Below are 22,179 nucleotides of genomic sequence, written 5' to 3'. Positions count from 1 at the left end.
AATGAGAAGTACAAAAAATTGGTAACTTATTTATGTTCTAGCAAAAAATGGAGTACAAAAATATCATAGTAAATACCATACCGCGCTCTATACATCTACCAAATTAACAGCAATGGTAGTTTCATTGAATTTGGTTGGACTGTTAATTATTTTGTAAAATATAAAGCCATTTTTTTGGTTTGCTATTCTTTATTAAGTCTCTATTACTCTATTATAAAATATTATATTTAGATCGGTATTTGACTGAAATAGTTTCGAATTAGAAGAATTAAAATTGTACCCTATATAAGTTACAATAAATACAGATTTTCTAACAGACACAAACATTGTCTAGACGATCAAAGGAAATATGTTTAAAGCGTGGTTTGTTTTGTAGGTTTGTTGGGAACACGATACTCGACGTTATGTCACATGGTCATGCTTTCTGGGTACATCGGTCACCTACAGACATACAAGCACCCAACTCCTACATTGAAGCGATGTTTAGCTCAACTGAAAATGCACCTTTAATGTGGACCATGAACACTTACTAGTGCGGGTGGTATCCCAAGCCTAAGTGACGTTGCAATAGATCAGCTGTTTACATTGTTACAACAATACATTGTAACAAGACGTTTAACTCAAATGTGAATTGGAAAATAATTTACATCATGAGAGCAAAACTCGAATAATCCAATCTGTACGTCCCATTAAATGTTTCATTTGTGCAACCAATCAATTCATACTGACAGAACAGTTTTTGACCCCTTTTAACTATTAAAAATAATAAAAATATTCAGTGTATTTTTTACCCTTGAATTGGAGGTTATCTGTGATTGTTATTTTGAATAAACTAATTTAATAGCATCTGGAATTTTTCCGAGTTGAAAAAACATTTACGCAAATCTAAAGATTTGCTAATGAGTGATATTAAACTCCCGCGGCTATTCTTAATGGAACTTGGCTGATGTTTTTGTTTTCAAAATGAAAATTGAGATTTTATTTTTACCAAAAAACACCACCACTTAACGTAAAAAATACTAGTGATCGGCACAAATTCATATTAGATGTACAAGTTTATTCAAGTTAACAACTGTAAATCCACAGATAATCTATACATTGATACTTCAATAAAAAGGCCCTCGATAACGAGTCAACCTTGATAGCAAATTTGATAATCCCAATGAAAAGCTTGCTATCGAGGCTACAAACTTTCTATAAATTAATATTTTAGAGACAATTAAGTCTAGCAACCACCAAACGACGCTACACAAGTTAAACAAGGGAATTCCGAACGAAATTCCAAGTTCAAAGTTCATATGTGAACAACAAACACTATCCTGTGTGATTAGGCCCTACTCACCCATGTCAAACATAACATGACTTGTATCATAGAATAAATGAACACCAATGGTGTTTATGGTGTTTATTCTATGCTTTTATTGTACCATTGAGTATAAACCTAACCTCAATGATTGTACGCAGTTGGTCTAGAGCGCGGGATACAATATATGCGTAAACGTATTTATTTCGTTTTTTTTTATTTGTGCGAGTACTGTATTGGTGTGTGCGTGTGTGTGAAACAACTGGTTGCCATTCCGGTATTCGACCAATGGATTCGGATGGAACAGGCAATGAATACAGTATTCATTGGAACAGGTGGCCACGCCAATGGCGACGGTGCGACAACATCACCAAAACCACAACCGAGAGCGTGGATAAAACATAGATCTCTATATAATACATATAGAGATCTATGGGATAAACACTACAAACTAAGTCGACAAGTTTTTTACTCAATATGACAAATATTTGTGAAGTTTGGATTGTTGTAGTATTTCTGTATTTATAACAATGCCGCGTCGGAAATATGATAATATCAGCCACAGTAACCGTGCCCAGCTGATTCGGATAAAAAATGTCGCTTGTTAACATTATTTGCAGACAGCTGACCCGGCTGATACCCGGGTTTCATATTCTCGTTTTCATAAGATATCAAATTGAATATACAATTATATAAGTGTATTTTAAATGAGTTTTTTTTGCCGATGGTGCATAATATCTTCCAAAGATTCGTAAACAGTGTTTAAGATCGGTTGGTTGTCGTGTCAAATACAATTAGTAGTTTAATCACTATAAAAAATGACAAAAGTTGTTAATTGTTCAATGGCAGATTCAAACTTAATTAAGTATCTATCTCTTTCAATAGCTTAAATATCTAATAGACTGTTTTTATACAATACATTATGAAATTACCCGTTTTCTAACTCAATAAAATTCAAGATATATCGATATCCTGTTGCAAGGAGACGCAGCGTCGCCCGAGCAAAGTTTCTACTTTCTACCATAAATATTCAAGCTCTTGGCTTAAGCCTTGGATCCGGCTTCCTCCTCAGCTTGTCATTGTAATGTTAAGTTACTGTACAAGAAGTATGGAAATATGAGCGTGAGTTGTATTGTCGTGTAAAACCTTAATTAAAGACCTTGTTTAAAATACGAATTCAAAATAGTCTAAGTATGAATTATGTTTGTTAATTCGTTCAATCAGATTTATTATTATTGAGATGTGATAGAATTTAAGTTATAAAAAACAAAACATAATAACAAGATATGCCTATTTATCATAGGTAAGTAAATTTGTTGTAGAAAAACCCTGTCGATTTGATATATCGTTTAAATATTGGACAAACAATAAAAAAATAATAAAAAAAACACATGGTCATGCAGAAAACTATGCGTACAGCGTCATAATAATGGGGGGGGGGGGGTTATTGATTCGTCGATCCATTTTAAAAACAAAAGGGTAATTAGAAATTTCATTTAAATATGTAAACGAAAAAATGGTCATGCAGATAAAAACAGAATTGTACGATTAAAGCAAAATAAATTTAAATTAGTTCAATAAAAGAAGGAAACACTGTTAGGTATGTGCCACTTCCAAAAGAAATATCAGAAATGACACATTGTTTTCTAAAAAAAACATTCAATTATGGTAACCACCAAAGTTCACGTGGTGTTAGTCAAAACACACAGACTACTACTCCAAACAATCCAAAACTAACAAAATGGTGAGAATTTCAATAAAAACTACAACGAAAAGTAAACAACAGCCAACAAAAGCACACACACCATTTACCGAAAAAACACTAGCTTCATACACAAGGCACTTTGAACAGAGTAAGATGTAAACTGAACCGTGTTTCGATTGTTGCCACGGTTGTTGCGAGCAGCGCTCAGTGTGGTCGGAACGGGAACTAGCGGCGTGTGTGCTAAAAACAGCACACCGCACGCCTCCATCTATCTATAATATTAAAACGTAACAGGGTTTTTTTATTTCACGATTCTGAATCAACCACTCAACGGATTTTCATGATTTTTGTGTTGAAAGAAAGATAATTTTGAGAACTAGGGAATGTCGAAGCCATAATTTTAATTTAGGGTCCCAGTTTTTTAGAAATTAAGTTCAAATTTTTAAAAAGTCTAGCAGCCGACGCTAACATTCTAAACTAGATTTTGGCATAATATAATTTGCTTAATATAACAGCTGTAAACATTAAGCGTGTGTGACACGAATTCAGCATTTGGATAATAATGACATGCATAGGGTTGACTTATTTATACTATGTGTAATGCTATACTCATTGATTAGTTCATTTATTTGGTAAGAGGATGACAGACTATTTAAATATACATGGTAAAATGCTATATGTTCTAATTTATTTTTTAGAGTTGTCTTTAACATTTTAAGTTTGTTTTAGTGAAATATAATTTGTTTTAACTAACAGCTGGATGAATATAAAAATACTCTATAGAACTATAAGGTTAGTTTATTATTATGTGATTTTGCCATTGATTATAGGAAACAAGTAAGATTATATAACCACTGATGTATACAAATTAAGGCTCTGCCCCCGAGTCTTCAAAGGAAATGTTATGCAAATTATTTTTCTGTTCGACTTTTTAAGGAAAGAATAGGAAAATAACAATGTTTACATATTTGAAGTCATCTTGACAGCTTTTTGTTTACAATAAAAGTTTAACCGCTTAACTTTGCTTGGATTAGAAATGGAAATATTGACATAACTCCAGTTTTAGTTGACTACTAAATTCCCGTACGTAGTACGGGCCAGCAGCTCGTTCTGGATTATTTATTGTTGTTTTCCAGTCCGTTGTATATTGTAACCAGTAAAGGACATTGACGAAATCATGGAATTTGCACTTCTAATGAATTTAATCATCAAACCTATGAGTGGTAACCCTTGAACTAATTACAGTAATGTATTCTCTTATGGTAAGGTTATCGATATCTTAATATTGAAGCAGGGACACAGTTCTCAGTTAAAGTTATTACTACTAAAACAAACGATCAATTATTAAAACTGCAGATTGTCTTATGGACTAAACTCACAGTAAAATTAACCATAACACGAGAGAAAAGTATTAATTGAGAAATCATTAATTAATAAATCAACTATAATAATAATTAATTAATAAATCAACAAATTTAAACATTATAGAATATGAAGCACACCAAAACAGACTTGGGTTTACTGTACTAAGTGGGAAATCTACTTGCTGCATCTAAAGTCAATTATATATAAAAAAATTGCTCGTGCTTTTCGATTATATCACAACTGTTTAATGCTTTTCGTAAACCTTTATTGCGAAAAATGTTTGTAAAATACTACAAGTACATTATGATAATGTATTGTAATAAAAATAGCCGATATCATGAGTAGAATTTGAGCTTTTTACAAATTTAAACGTCAAACCAAAACTTTGTTCAATCTAAAATCATTATAACATTAATTAACAATTATATTAGCAAATATTTTGGTTCATAAGTAATTTTAAAATGCATATTCACGACATTAGACAAAATATTTCCGCTCTCAAAACATTACAAAGTTAATAAGTCCATAAACTGTCAAATATAATATTCTACAAATGGCAAAGGTTTAAAATAACTAGACAATTCATTATATAATATATTGTTTACCAAAATCACGTTGTAAAACCAAATTGAACAAATCGCATAATCACTAGTATAATATTTTATATTCTTTACTAAATTTTTTTGGTTATTTATCCAAAATAATACTCTCTGCAATGATGGAATTTAGAACACAGTTAGCTCAATTGAAATCAAGCTGCAAAATCAAAGTTTGTAAAATTACAAGCGTAAACAACCAATCTATTACTTGTGGGGAAGTGACGCAACAATCTACGCACATTTTTCCAAAACAAGGACACCGCCCGAAACAGGACGCAGGATTTCAGGACCGGTTACGGTGTAAACAGACCAATAAACAACAATTGTGGGGGGGGGGGGGGGAAGGCGCGAAATTTTAAATTTGTCCCTACAACACCTGACTGTACGCACGTATATACCCGTGCGTCCAAGGTAAACCCGTTCACTTCTAGACTTCTAGGTGAATGTCCATTGAAAGGTTGTTTCACGATGCAATGATGAAACTACTTGGTACAATTATTTTCATTTGTTATTTACTGAGCTGCAAATCTGGAAAATCAGATTATCAATACAGAAATAATTCTTTTAAGTAAACACTTGCGTTTAATCACTGTTGACAATTAATTATTCTTGTAGCCTTTCAGCCATGCGATACAAAATAATAAATTTTTAACTGATTATTAAATGGCCCTTGATTAATGAATATTGTATAGTTTACAATTTCTTTAATATGGAGAAAACAGTATAGTAAAAATATGGAAAATCAATAGAACTAATGTGTTTAAAAATACATTATCTAAAGCGGTATCACTGAATAATCTTCCTTGAACGTTTTTGCTTCGGATATAGAGATGATAAGTCGGTCCCTTGTTCAATGTCATATTATTGAACCCTATAACATTGAAATATTTTCCTTTGATATTGAGTTATTACATTGTTTCGATGTGATAAGTTTGTTTCTTGAAACAACAGTTAAATAAGTTGTCCTTGTGGTTAGTTGGATAGTTTCAAATTTAATTTTCTTATTACCTTATAGGTAACTGTAGAATAACGTGTGGTAGATCGTATGTGGTAGTCTCACTGGTTTTGTGTACTAATCTATATTACGTATTAGTAGACAAATCCGTTTACGTATTTCATCTAGGGATTAGATTTCAGACCCCAAAATTTAGCGAAAATTCATACGTATATACGTATGTATGATGTACGTATGTATACATTTCGTACATGTATCCGTGGACACGATAACTCGAGAAATTTTGGTCCGATTTTGATGATATTTGGCTTGAATGTGTAGCACTGGATAAAATTGGGCGAGTTCGCGATCAGCACTTGTCATGGGAACACGGTATTATGGAAAGACAAAATTGGTTAATCAAATGTGTACCCAATTTTTAAAATGCCCAATTATCATGTCAGCCATCGTGTACAGAGTTAAGAAGACAAATACATTTGTATATTGAACCATTTGATGTACGATTACAAAAGGGTAATGGAGGAATAAAACTGTACATTTTAAATTCGTATGTTTTTACCGTTTGCTCCCGCTATCTCCGCGTTCCGCCATCTCCGAACCCAAATCTGTCCCGCCACCTCCGAATTCTCGAGTAACCCTTATAATCCCGTCACTGCATGCGTTGTTAGCTGTCATTGTATCCACGGCTGCGAAGCCCCGTGGATGGAAGATTTAATACAAATTTAACCCGTGAGTTAGGTTAGGTTAGGTTAGGTTCGGACGGAAAGTATTAACGCAGGAAGTAACCGAGGATTATAGGTGTCACTCTGAAATTCGGAGGTAGCGGTACACGGAGGTGGCGGGACGCGGAGATAGCGGGAGGTAACCTGTTTTTACGGAAAAATACGGTTGTAGTTTGCTTGTTTATGGGTGGATTTAGATAAAATTTTGCAAATGTATTTATTTTATCCAATATCATTATTACCAAACCTGTTTTCCTTCCACGTTGCAGCAAACCTAAATCTCGTTAAATCTAATGTAATTTAAATAAGGACTAAATATGACCTATGGAAATATTTTGGTAAAAATCCAATCAGAGTAATTAAAACTCGCTTAGTCTGCAGATTTGCTGCCGCGAGGGTATTTTAAAACTTGTTTCATTTTATTTTACATATCAACGGACATCTCCGTTTTTGACAAACTATACATACAGTATTTTAACTTTCCCAAATTGCCGTACTTGATTATATTTTTTTAGTATTTCGTTCACTCGAGATGAAAAGACCGCAAATCCCTCAAATCAAAGTACGTATAGCCACTGCTACGGAGCACTCTTCGCACACTACCGTATGCAATATGCAATGCAGGGAGACAGCATTGCATATGCAAGCCTAGACATTGCGTCACTCAGCGCGTTGCCAAGTGCGTCGTTGAAGGCTGAAGCTATAAAACGGACAAAAGCGTCTTCGACATAATTAGTACGGTGTGTACACAAAAAAAGCTGCACTTTTTGATTGAGATATGGCACTTTCAGTGGTCATAGCTGATACCAAAAGGGAACTTTTCAGATAGGGAGCCACTTCAAATTCCGTGTAGGACAACAAAATGGCGGCCATTAAAGATGGCCGCCATATGCCCTCGTACTGTTGCACAATATTTGTTGTATCTCAGCTTCTAATGGTCTGATTTCAATAATCTTTTTTTATATCAAAGCTGTTTTGTAGAGGAAACTTTTTATATTTGACATTTAACTGTAAAACTTAATCGTTCTGTAGAATCTTTATAAAAACTAAAAAAATAATATTTTATGAAAGTTTTGGTCAGTAACATTATAGTTGTGCTAAAAATAATCAGATTTTTATTAAATTTGGTATAAACACGTATACCTACATTTATTCTAAACAAGTTTTTGAACCAGCATGACCGGACCATAAGAACGGCGAATTATGGGGGGTTTTACGGGGTTAAAAATCGGTTGTCGAGTGTTTCCTACACTGAGCATGCACGACCCCAAACCTGGCCTGCCCTGATGCTGATTGAAGGCAGCGCTGCCTTAGTGCCTCTCTAGTTGGGGGTAGACTTTGTATATCACGATTCTTTGAGTAAAGAGAAACTTTCTAATACCATTAACTCAAAAATCATCAGCATCTTTGTAGTAAAGCAAGAAGATAAACTTCTCCAGGACTTGTAAAGTTTTGTCATAAATTGACTGTTGTGGTAGAGAGATTGCATGAAAGGCTGTAGTAGCTTCAGTAAATGATTTCCACACAGTTCAAGCTGTCATTTTTCCTTTAATTGAAAATTATGACGTCACATCTGATCCTGTGAATGCATGAAAACCTCTCAATGCAACGGCTTTGTGCTCACCCATACCATAGACAATTTTTTTTGTCCATCCCCATACTCTCAAATATTGCATTAATATTTATAAATCTTTGACTCTTCCCAGCACCAAAGAGAACCCACATCTCCTGAAGTCCAGCAGTTTTGAGGATGTGGAAAAAGGATATTGCTAAAACAACCATCAGTAGCCTATCTGCTGTAAAAATAAAGACATATTTGCTCCATGTTCGACATTGTCTTTGGCGTGGTGGAAAGTCCTGCCGTCAGCTTCTTCCTGTTGCTTGCATTTGACTCCATCAATTGAAGATTCATCAGGCCGAGCCGCACGAATAATGTCATCGATCTCAGTGATGATATGTGTCCTTTGAAAATTGGAAAGTGCATGTTCTCCAAGTAACTTGAAGATTTTTGTCTTATTTTGATCGTAGCCGAGGAAATCACTCCAATTGATTGGTAACATATTTCTTTATGACACTTGCTGACGAATACCAACGCCTCTCTTATTTCGAACATCTTTCTTGAGACAGGCTTTTGAGTAAGTATCCCATGAAATATGTATTCTATTTACATGGAACCTCTCAGCATAATTGAAAATTATGTTTTTGAATTCCGAACTGCAGTATTCTCCAAAGGTGCGTGATGTTTTTGGTGGAATAGCATGTACTAGTGCAGCTCCATCGAAAATAATTGTATCCCCAAATCCTTCAAATTGTGGTTGGTCAACGGTTTCTTCAAGGATTTTCAAAAGCTGAGATTTCTAACATGATCTAAGAACGCCATTTGAAGAAAGCGATGATGGTGCACTGGTATTTTTCGTGTTGAAAAAAGTTTTCCAAATCCAACCTTCTGTTATGGCTTACAATAAAAACCCTAGAAAATAGTTCATCATAATTTTTTAGGTCAGTAATATTGGGCTGTAAACTGTTTTTGGTTCAAAATTGGTTTAATTTTTTTAATAGGAGCAAATACACTTACATTTTATCAGTTGACTGTTAGAGACACGAAAAAAGCGAAATGCCACAATAATTATAGTTTAAGCAATTTGACTATTGACATTTCTAACAGAATGAAACAAATGGTATGAAATAGAAACACCCCCCTGCAGAAAACCTGCTAATAAGCGAATTTCAACTTGTCTGATTACATTTTCACTCAAATTTTCCATAAATAAGTCATATTTATTCCCAATTTAAAAATAACATTAGATTAAACGAGTGCTTAGGTTTGCTGCTACGCGGAAGGTAAATAGTGTTTTTTGACCAAACGTTAGTAGCATAGGATTAAATAAATAAATTTTACCAATTTAATCAACATAAACAAGTAAACTACAACAGTGTCCATTTACTCTATAAGAATAACATGGGATTTTTTTAAATTTACGCTTGTTTTTAATTTTCTCTGTAACCGTTAGGCATACAACAGTGTCAGTATACTCAATTATTTCTTTTTTTAAGCTGTAAAAAATAATGGTTTAGAAAGAAATTGCAAAATTGTATGTGTTTAGGTTCGAGAATGGTAAAAACCGAATTTTACCCCATAAAACCCCCCATAATTCGCCGTTCTTATGGTCCGGTCATGCTGGTTCAAAAACTTGTTTAGAATAAATGTAGATATACGTGTTTATACCAAATTTCATAAAAATCTGATTATTTTTAGCACAACTATAATGTTACTGACCAAAACTTTCATAAAATATTATTTTTTTAGTTTTTATAAAGATTCTGCAGAACGATTAGGATTTACAGTTAAATGTCAAATATAAAAAAGTTTCCTCTACAAATCGGCTTTGATATAAAAAAAAGATTATTGAAATCAGACAATTAGAAGCTGAGATACAACAAATATTGTGCAACAGTACGAGGGCATAAGGCGGCCATCTTTAATGGCCGCCATTTTGGTGTCCTACACGGAATTTAAAGTGGCTCCCTATCTGAAAAGTTCCCTTTTGGTATCAGCTATGACCACTGAAAGTGCCATATCTCAATCAAAAAGTGCAGCTTTTTGTCATATATGGCCCTGTACACAACGTACTAAATGTCCATGTCACAACACAGACAGGTGACGTGACCGCTAACTAGGAAATAGGATAGCATACAAAGTGGAGAATCCTACAATGTAGAAGAAAATCCGGACAAGATTAGCATTAATTCGATAGATTTGGCGAAGTTTGTATAACATGCGAGGGTGGGTGGCCATTTTGAAATTCCAAATTTGAAACAACTACTAACGTACTTCTGTTCTACCTTAAAAGACATACAAAGTTTAATATAGCTCCATTGGAATAATTTAAAGATAAAAATGTTTATTTAAAAAACAAATAGTGGTTAAAGAAGCATTTTTTTGTAGTTCATATTATTTTCTTTATTATTTTAACCCATAGAACCATTTTGTGGTGTTTGGCTGTTCGTTTTTTATGTAGTTCATATTATTTTATTTATTTTAACCCATAGAACCATTTCGTGGTGTTTGGCTGTTCGTTTTTTATGTAGTTCATATTATTTTCTTTATTTTAATCCATATAGAACCATTTCGTGGTGTTTGGCTGTTCGTTTTTTATGTAGTTCATATTATTTTCTTTATTTTAATCAGTAGAACCATTTCGTGGTGTTTGGCTGTTCATTTTGTATGTAGTTCATATTATTTTATTTATTTTAATCCATAGAACCATTTAGCGGTGTTTAAACTGTTAACATACGATACACTCTGCATTTAGTCTATGATATAACTTTCCTTTGTGTAATCGACGTTCTGTACAAGTATCAATGCTTCATCATTCATGATGTTCATCTTTGATATTTTAAGTACAGTAAATAAGGAATTTGTATTTAAGTCCATTGGGGGAAATCTGTAAAATAATAATTGATTATACATTTTTTCACCCAGTAAAGTTACGAGCCGATGTTATAAATACTATGTAGTATAATTATGAGATTGGAACGATTCTTGTGCGCCTTCCAAGTCAAGAATACCTTGCCAGATACACATCCGTATTGTGTGAAGTTAGCTATGGAACTGCGGGCGACGTATATTGCGACTCTGTTTTATGTTTAAACTTTGGAAGTTTTCAAGTTCAGGTAACTTAAACTTGCAATGTGTATTGTCTTATGCCACATTACTCACGTGTATACTGTAATACAACATATAAATAATGAAATATTGCAATTTGTTCACTACATCGTTAAACCAATCGTGCCTGTTTTTAGAATAAAAATCAACTGATTATGTTAGAAACTGTTTAGCCATGATAATCGGTTTAATGACATTTAATATAGTCTATTAAAATGGTACATAGTTTGTGAATTGTGTACGTTGGAGAGAAGTTTCACAAACACTGACATTTATTAGGTTTTTATTAGAATTTTCATTGCATTCAATTAATCAACAGGGAATTTCAATTTGATTTATATTTAAACATTTTCATTGCCTTCAATTAATTATCAGGGAATTTCAATTGGATTTAGATTTAATTTCTCAATGTTAGTAAGTTGTGTGTAAACAATTTAGTTTAAAATATAACACGTAATTTTAAACCAGCTATAGTACGGCTGTTGAATTGTATTAAATAAACTCTCATAATCCTAACTATCTGCTTTTGATTCGTGTTTTGGTGGACTGATATAAAATAAATGTTTTCTAAAGGTATATTTGATAGTGATTGCTTTACTCAATCGCTAAAAGGACAAACGAGAATTCATAAATATATAGTTTTATTCAGGTTTTAACATTGGTAAAATGGCAACAAATAAATAGTAAGATACACTCTTTTATTTAAAATAGAAGCATACTTTAACATATTATGGCATCTGATCCATGGGAAAATATGCAAAAATAGGAGTATTTGGTGTTCCGAGATAGGCACGAATTTTAAGATTACTCCGCGTGTAAGATTTTCCTAAACAATGACTTAAATAGAAAACTTGTAACTGCAGCTTTTTACTTAGCCACGAAAAAACGGAAGAGGTTCGTACCACGCCCTCTTACGCAAAATCCTTGACATTTTGAATGAGAAATGAAATTGCTCTAAAACCCAAACATTACCCTAATCTGAGACTAGTTTCAATCCATATTTTCTCAGTAGTCGATCACAACATCTAACAGATCAGAAGGGAAGATACACACAGTTATGGTTGGAATCATTCGGGCATCAAAGTTTGGTTGGGAAATACAGAAGGCTTAATAATTAATTAAATAGAATAGTAAATGTATTTCGAATCATTTCAAGATTACTGGGGTTTCCTACGTGCCCGGGGGTTTCCCACGGAAGTCGAGAATAACATTAAATGCTTAGAGGTACACGAATATGTAATCTGGGATCTATTGTGGCAGAAAGAACTCCCCTATTAGGAAAGCTAATAAAAACAAAACCAAGTAAGATATGACATTTTTATTGCTATTAACCAAAAACACACATTATGCCATTTTAAAAAATATAAAATTATAGTGCTTTAAAATAAAATGTCGTTTTAATAATCGATAATTTAAAATTATCGTGTTTTAAATAAAATGCCATTTAAAATGGCGGCCTCCAGTGTTAACACATTGGTTCAAACGTTCCCGGTAGTTGTCCATTGCCTTTCGGGTCATGTCGGGTGAGATGGCTGCAACTTCATGCCTTATTCTTTCCTTGAGGGCTTCCAAACTTTGAGGGCGGAACGTTTGAACCAATGTGTTAACACTGGAGGCCGCCATTTAAATGAAATTTTATTTAAAACACGATAATTTTAAATTATCGATTATTAAAACGACATTTTATTTAAAGCACTATAATTTTATATTTTTTTAAATGGCATAATGTGTGTTTTTGGTTAATAGCAATAAAAATGTCATATCTTACTTGGTTTTGTTTTTATTAGCTTTCCTAATAGGGGAGTTCTTTCTGCCGCACCCTTTATTAAAGTAGAGAAGAGAATATATTACTACTTTTAGGACTCCTCTTAAGTATTGTAAACATTGTAGTTGATTTAAATAAAAAATGAATCAAAATTTGTTAACAAATATAACAATTGGTGATCTATTCTACCTATATATACTTGACCTACATATGACGTTGTCGACATAGAGGTTGATGAGAAAAAAAACACCATAAGAATATAGAGGTGAAATATAAAATAAAATAAAATAACGACCTTCAATAAACTTTATCAATAAATAAGTAAACGTGAGAAAAACTCAATTGAAAATACAGACTAGACAGAAATAAATAACAATTTAACAAATATTTTCACATTACAAAGCACAAACGCATTTTTATGTTCACTAGTTGCATCATAAAACTGATTTCTCAAGAGACCGCGCACTACAACAGTTTTATCGTCTTTGTCCGTGCTCAACAAAATCCAGGAGTTTGTCATAAATAACAAAACGACCAAGAAGTTAGGTGATAAATAAAAGAGGAAGTCAAAAGTTAAAACTGCAGTCCAAGCTTAGTCGTACCCGTTTGTTTCTGTAGATATATTTATATTATGACTTCACTTTGTTATAAATACACGTTTTTAACCTTTAAATACCATGTATTATATCTACACAAAATGTACAAAATGTAACAAAATGTACTGTTTATTGTCGACAGACACTAAGCCAAGATAAATTTAAAAGATATAAGAGTCAGTTGCAACTTATTTGTGGTATTAAGTGAAGCAAGTCTTTAATTTTTGCAGCTTTTTACATGTTTTTACCAAAGATTTTTTTTAATAAACGTTGTATTGTTCAACCACGAACTACAAAAAATCACGTTTCTAGAGCTCGACCTTAGTATACAGTACAAATGAAAACCACAAGGCGGAGTCAATTTTGCTCACTAATTATCAACTGACAGCTAACGTCATATATTTGGCATGTTAAACGAAATAATATTTTTACATTAATGTTATCGTACTATCGAACCGGCAACGATGTTTAGAAAAAAATAAACCATTTAACCATTTAAAACTAAACAAAAGTAGAATGTAGTTTTAGTAGATTTGCAGATGTTTCTGAATTTAATCCTCAAAATCATTCAAATTCACTGTGTCAATTTCTATGGTTTAAATCGAACATTTAACGCCAAAACACATTGGGAAAAACGCGTGTTTTTATATACAGAAGGGTCAAGTCCTAAAACAAATTAACGTTATAAATCATGTAGCCTGTGATGTTGAGCATTCAATTATAGTCTGAATGATGTAACCTGTCTCCTCCAACTCGTTCTAACTAAGGACCAATGGGCAGACTACTAGCCCGGGCCACTATCGATAGGAGGTAAGGAGACAGGATCCACCATACAGACTATAACGCCTGCTAGCGCCGGCCGAGGCCCGCACAGCTAGCTGTAGTGTGGGTTGCCGGTGACATGATGAAGGCCCATTGTTGTGTGCAGGTTGGCGGTACTGTAGTGATTATTGTTATCAATCAACTGTATATTCCGTATGCCAACAACTGCCTACCTGATGCTTTCACTCTTTGAATAATGGCACAGTTTATAATGCAGCGTACAAATGAAGTCACTTAGTGTTATGATTTATTTCTCACGTTTAGATGTGAATAAAAACACAATGCTGTTATTTGGTGTTTAATTTGTAAAAAAATGATTTGCTTGACAATTCTGATTGGAATTTCTTTTATTTAGTTAGTTCGATTAGATTCGTACTAGCTAATACAACGGACTACGAAGTACGAATCGACTTCTCTCATAAACAGGTTTTCTATCAAAATAGAAGTTTTTATCGAGATAAAAATGCATTTTTGTCCAGATAAAACGGACTTTTGTTAAGAACGGACGATTTTTAAAGGACAAATAGATCCGTACACTACAAATATAATGTGTCAAATAGAACGAACGGAATTTTTTACCAGAAATAGAATTAATTTTATCAACATCGAATGAATTTTCCCCAAGATTAAACGGATTTTAGTGAACGAATATTTGTCACGAACAGATTTTTGTCAAATAAAATAAATTCTAGCAAGATTGGGCATTTTTTAGACAAGGTTCAACGGATTTTTGTGACGATAAGGTTTCTTAAAAATCTAATTTGCAATTTAAAATTCGTGCGTGAACACCATAACCATCCTAAACATCCATTTATCCTCAGATTAATTCTAAGGTCGATAAAATGGTTAATTTTAAATTTTTAAATTCTTCATCAGACGGCTTCCAAGTGACTAGTCGTCCAGGACCTGCCCAAGGCATATAGGAGTGTCGCAGTCTATCTTTTTACATCTGAACCACGCCCTCACCCGCCCAGCATTGTCCAACAAGATTAAACAAGAACAAAACTAGCAATTAAACATTCAACAGTGTAAACAATGTACGAGTGAAAATACAGGACAATGCGTGGAGCTTAAAACAATCTAAACTTTACAAATTCAGTTATACTATATAGTCTGTGGTTATACCAGATATCTTCTTGATCAGTAAAGTACGTGTTATTAAATTACCTGAAAGTACAAAAAAATTGTCAAATAACACTTTCGAAAGTGTTGGTTGACGTATTTTTGTACTTTCAAGTTATACCAGAACATAAGACATTTTACGAACGTTTCCATTATACAGGGAGTCCCGTATGTAATCCATAAGTTTAATAAAAACGACGAAAATAAAGAGTAATTTTTTTCAAACCCGTTAGCGAGATAGCCACCACTTTGTTTTCTGTATTCTAAATTTATATTAAAAAAACTATTTAAGATATCTTTGTAAAAATTGGTAAGATTTTAAAAAAACTATAAGATGTTGCAAACTAATCATAAAAATATATTTATTGTTTTGAAATGACGACCAATTCAATTTTTATAACCCTAATAACAAAAATGCAAATTTTATGAAAATAATTAAAAATGGCAAGAACATTTAGTTAATTATCAAGCAACACCAAATTCAAAAAGATCAAATAATAAATAGCTGAGCACTCACGATTTTTAGTTGTACAGGCCAAACAAAAGACCAAGCTGTTATGGCGCGCCTCATTTTGCACCTAGGCCCCGTTTATGCACCAAGTGCGGTAGCGGTAGCGACAGCGGGAGCGATTTCTAACACCATTGAGTTAAATGGGGCTGTTTATGCACCAAGAGCGATAGCGATAGCGGTTGACCTCCCGCTGCGATTTCTAATTCGCCCGCTGTGTAGTTAGGAATCGCAGCGGTTGCTTGGGCTGAAGCCAGGGTTGCCAACTTGACCCACGCGCACGTGCACTTAGGACAAATAGTTGTGTTAATTATTTGGCAGAGTTTGAGTTGGCAAGACTGTGTCCCCCTTCCATTCTCCTTTAACCAACCGCTACCGCTATCGCTCTTCGTGCATAAACAGACTCATTTACAGCGGGAGCGGGCCCGCTATCGCACCGCTCCCGCACTTGGTGCATAAACGGGGCCAAGTGACCAATACTACAGGTATTTGATACCTAAATCAATTAAAATAGTTTATCCTAACGTTATTGGCGGCTAAGTGGGAATATAACAGCGTACTCGATTTCTACAAGTCGATTTTGTCCATACAAGGAGGCTACTACGACTTGTAGTTTTTGTGAACTACGGGACACAAGTGTGACCAGTGACCAGTCCAGTGGACGGTGGTGAGTTAATTGTACGGGAAAGTAGCCTTTTTGCGAGCGAAGCCCCAGGCAAGGTCCGGCGAATGTGGAACACTACGCAGCATTCTGCACCAACACATATAATGTACGAATACCACGGCAAATATATCGGGTCTTTGGGGAAAAGAGCTAGCCCTATCCAGGCGATGTTGACATGACAAATAATTTAGCTTACGCATACTAAGCAATAAAAGTAGACTTCTCATCCCATTGTAAATTCTGAAACTAGTTTTCGTGCCTAGTTCATGGTGAAACTTCGCAAGTGTCGACGAAAAGTTGTTTCTATTTTTACGGTTAATTTCATGGTTTGTGCTTTACTGTTTGGTTATATAACTAGGAGACGAGTTATTGATAATAATAAAATCGTTTTGTTTGGTTAGACGACGTTTTAAATGACTGAAATAACAAGAAACAAATTGTAAACAAACCACGACCCCTAGTGCACCGGACAGAACTAACTTGATCAGGATTTGAGGATGCAGAAAGAGGAGCCAACCCACATAAACCAACGGTCGGGAATCTCGTGTGCTCCCACTATCTCCGCGTTCCGCCACCTCCGAACCCAAATCTGTCCCGCCACCTCCGAATACTTGAGTGACCCTTATAATCCCGTCACTGCCTGCGTTGTTAGCTGTCATTGCATCCACAGCTGCGAAGCCCCGTGGATGGAAGATTTAATGACAATTTAACCCGTGGGTTAGGTTAGGTTAGGTCAGGTTAGGTTAGGTTACGTTAGGTTAGGTTTGGACGGAAGGTCTTAACGCAGGAAGTAACCGAGGATTATATGGGTCACTCTGAAATTCGGAGGTAGCGGTACACGGAGGTGGCGGGACGCGGAGATAGCGGGAGGTAACCGAGAATCTACGTAGCCTTACCTAAACAATAAATATTTTGTCACACCTTTCATTAGCATGTGAAAAATTTTAAAGGTGGCAATGTTCTTGAAAATACCCAACTTATTTTGATACGTAGCTTAAAACTCAAGTGAGATTTAAATACCCCCGCCGCAGCAAACCTGCCGACTAAGCGAATTTCCATTTGTCTGAATTGATTTTCAGTTAAATATATTTTAATATAACATTAGGTTTAACGAGTACCTAGGTTTGCTGCTACAAGGAAACTAATAAAGTGTGTTTTTGAGTAAAATATTGATAGCTTAGTACAAAATAAATAAATTTGCCAAGTTTGATCAAAATATATCCATAAACAAGCAAACTACAACATTTGACAATATTCTCCATAAGAATAACATGGGAATTTTAAATTTACAATTTTTTTAATTTTCTCCGTTACTAATAATCGAACAAAAATACTTTTATATACTAAATTATTTGTTTTTTTAAGCTCTTTAAAAAGGTCAAAAGAGAAATCGGGAAATTTTGTGTTTTGAGGGTCAAAAGTGAGAAAAACCAATTTTTACCCCATAAAACCCCCCGTAAAGCCCCGTTCCCATGGTCCGATCATGCTGGTTCGCGAACTCATTCAAGTTTATCCCGCTTTACACCTTTAAACCAAATTTCATCAAAATCGGACAAAAATTACTCAAGTTATCGCGTTCACGGACGTATATATATATATATATATATATAAGTCTATATATATATATATATATATATACATATATAAAAATTTGAACGAATGGTGTTTTTGGCCTCTGGGGACATCAAAATGAAAAAGTAAATCGGTCCCGGGTCTAGGTCTTACCGTGCCACCTACGGTAATAGCTACTTCCCTATAGGGAAATTCGCTAAAACACAAAAAGTATTTTAACCTCTTAAAACTATATTGAGCATTAATTCGGATTTTAAAATGCCCTTTTTATGGCGTGATTATTTGTTTGTATTACTGTATTCTGTTTTGTTTATTTCAGCTTAACTTAACCAATCAATAGTTTTATTAATACTTATAAAGTTTAACGAGGTCAAGTGGGTAATTGCTAGTATTGAATAAATACCCTTCTCAAGTATCAATCCAATAAATAATTAATTGTAATGATTGTTATTTCAGTCGTGTAACGTTCCCTTCTCTATGTTATTACATATGAAACTTGGGATACCTTGAAACAGTAAATTGCCTCGTCCACCTTGGAGTTTTGATGCTTTCATTCATCAGCTGTTATGTCAATTTTACAAAACTTTTCAGACCAAGATAAAATTTAATGGTAGTGATAACATCATGATTGGTTATGTAATAACTTTGTTCCAAAGATAACTACAACTCAGGCGGGTTTTAGTTTGGAGTGATTAATGACTTAATACGCACCCTAAACTTATGTATAAACAAGTTTTCACATAATATGTTCGTTAAAAAATCCTCACAAATGACTTTAACGGGAGGGGCAAAAGTGTAACTATCTATTTTTTAACATCAATTAGGGATTACACTAAATTTAATCATATAGTAACCCTTTCCGATACCTGGTTTCTATGTTTAAATTCTCACTAAACAATTATTATTGTGAGAAAACTTTTGCTAATTCAACTATAAGAGACACGACATTAAGAAATGCTTCAAAATGTTTTTCTTAATCATTGGTTGTTTTTTAAGATGGTTTTGACTGATATTGGGGACATGTTAACTTGACCTAACCATGAAACACAAATTTAGAACTAAATGGTATAGAGTTTTCCTCTTCCGGCACAAAATCGGCTAAACTAAAAACGTAGTAGGCCTGCCTACAAAATTTTAAGTACTTTGGACAACAATATTTCTTAACTTAAATATTTTGTTTTAATGGAAAGAGACAATATTTTTACTTCATTTTCAAGAATATTTTAAACACGTTTGTACACCACTATTATTTATTTAGCCCTTTATTAGACACTTAAGCCAAACTCGAGTAATCAGAAAATGAATAAGAATATTTTAGAACGTATGAAATTCTCACTTATTATGAAATAGAGACTAGTTTTTGTAATATCACACTCGACATTAACATAGTTTAAATTGTGCTGTTGCAACTTTATTTCTAATCACGAAATCAGACCTAAGACCAACAAAAGACCTCAATAAGTAGGGAAATTAAGGAAAATTCTAAACAACCTGAATTACAACTCCCACTTCGAACCACCAATCCACTGACAGCTTATAATCGTATGTAGAAAGGGGCAGAATACAATTAAACCAGTTTGATTGTTGTGGATGTGGACCGCCTAATGCTTGACTCTGTGCCAAAAGCTATTGTATAAGCTGACAATCAGCCGTCAAACAATTGATCGAACACAAATTAAGTCAGCTGTTGCCACTACACAACTTCTGCTACTGTATGTGTCAAAAGAAATACCTATTGTGAAATTTAAAATGTTATATTTTTCGGTATACTGCAGTGAAACAGCTGTTTTGTTTGCTATAGAAATATAAGCATTTATCAGGAGGTCGGTGCGTCAGAGGGTGTTATAATTGTACAAACAAAAACTAAAAAGTCAATATTTTAATTGTTCAAACGTTGGATGTTTGACTATTTAGTAATCGAATAACCTTTGATTTCAAGGCGTAAATGAATCATTGAAGACAAAAGGGGGAAAACAGTGTGATAAACCGGACTCAGCATGGGCACGAAATGTATAGTTTTGAAAGGTCATATGTTAAAATGGTACAAAACTATATCATTTAACACATCCAAAATTTGACCTCATCTCCAGATCTCCTGGCCAAATGAATTGGAGAAACTATCACAGACTAGTCGGCCTTGTGGTAGGGATTAAGAGCAACAAAATAAGATTTGAGTCTCCATGGCATGGTAAACGTTTAAAAATGAAAATCCGAAGACCTTATCAAACAGTCGAGGAAGGATATAAATTCGAGTGATAAGCGTGTTACGGCTTCGTGGTTGACTAATTAGATTGCAGTAAATAATTCAATACCAATCTAGTTTTTAGTATTACAGTACTCAATAGTAAGCTTCTTGCATATTAATGAAGTCTCGACGTATCAAAACTTTGAATATGAGTTAATTGAATTAAATATGAATGAAAACTCTAAAAACGGTCTAATGCGAAATATGAAGCAATTGTCCCAAAAGAAAAACTAATATTTTAAACGAACATATTTATGTTCCATTGATACGAAATAAGTTCTTATTGAGTTTATCTTTGTCCTTACAAGCTGATTTACGACAGCTCCATGTTTGGTGGCTGATTTTCGCATACGGAGTAAAAGAAAGGCGAAACCTTGGCGGGAAATATGCGATTTGGCGGGAGTGACCCAGCTGTAGCCGTGAACACGTAATAGCCATCATCAGAGACATCTAGCGGGGTTGCGAAAACTGTGGTCCTGACAACACAATCTCTACCACTCTAACAGGCAAAGCCCATATGGAAACATAAGATGAATTGGCGGGGATGTGCGATTTGGCGGGAGTGACCCAACTCCGAGCTGTGGCCGTGAACACGTAGATTTTGAAATAGTTGTGTTATTTATGTCTAATACGCCGGCACACTAACAATTAATTTTGTTACAAGATTGCATTAACCATATAAACTATACAATTGACTTTGAATGGTGCAAGTAGGCTAATGGGGCACAAAGTTCTTGTTCCTAAGTCAAAAATTCTAAAAAAATCTTAAATTTGAGCATTTTTTAAAAGCAATACTAATGTTACTACTGTATTAAGAGTCAAAGTTATATTATTAGTTTAGTTTTTTTTTCTATAGGTAAAAGAACGACTATCAAAATAGATAATGTACAGTTTTTTATTGTGTCAAAATTTACACGTTTTTAAAAATACAAACGAATTACAGCTCAACCTAAACACTTCCAAGAACCAAATTAATTACACAATCAACCACCCACGCAATGACGGACGTAGATGTAACTTTGGGTAATTTGAACGACACGGTTTGACCTTGAGCATTGGAGCGATACTGATAAACAGCCTTGATATCAACTCTGGGCAAAGCCTGCGCAGACAATGGTTATGACAACCACGCAAGCGTACAATCAATTCCATCGAAACTGACTGTTTTAGATTAAACAACGCATTGAACAAGGAGAATTTCGGAGCCAATTAGAGAATTTAGGGATATATGGAAAGAAATTATTAATTGAAAGGACTTATCTCAACTGAAGGATAACTTAACAAGTAGCAGAAAAAAAATTGTATCAAGTACAATATTTAACACATTCACTATCAGGTCTCAGGTCTCATAATGCCTCTCATACAGAGGAGTGTGTCGGCTGATAGGGAACGTGTTAAATTAGAATAATGACTATTCATAACGAAAATACCTGTAAAGAAATGACTCGTAATTTAGCTTAAATTTACTCAAAGACTGTGTTAAACATTTTACCCTTTGTTTCTTGTACAAGCATTAATTGTGTGTGATAGCATGTTTTATTTCAGTAAAATTTAATAATCAATTACGTTT

At 33.9% G+C, this 22,179-nt stretch overlaps 1 protein-coding gene across 9 annotated transcripts in view; it reads right to left on the bottom strand.

Moving 5' to 3' along the window:
* Positions 1 to 22,179, bottom strand: part of LOC128993297 (TLD domain-containing protein 2-like) — a 456,668-nt gene that overhangs the window by 35,572 nt on the left and 398,917 nt on the right. The window contains exon 1 of one of the 9 annotated variants that reach the window (XM_054417100.1): positions 3,109 to 3,190. The exons of the other annotated variants lie outside the window; for them this stretch is intronic. The gene's annotated coding sequence lies outside the window, so the exon portion shown is untranslated. Of the gene's footprint in view, positions 1 to 3,108; positions 3,191 to 22,179 lie in introns of those variants that run through there. 9 annotated transcript variants of the gene reach the window in all.

This window comes from Macrosteles quadrilineatus, unplaced genomic scaffold, assembly GCF_028750875.1.
Source record: "Macrosteles quadrilineatus isolate MER2022 unplaced genomic scaffold, UCM_ALF_1.0 Scaffold_4__1_contigs__length_99947679, whole genome shotgun sequence".
Classification (NCBI taxonomy): Eukaryota; Metazoa; Arthropoda; class Insecta; order Hemiptera; family Cicadellidae; genus Macrosteles; species Macrosteles quadrilineatus.
This window is presented reverse-complemented; position numbering and strand designations above follow the sequence as displayed.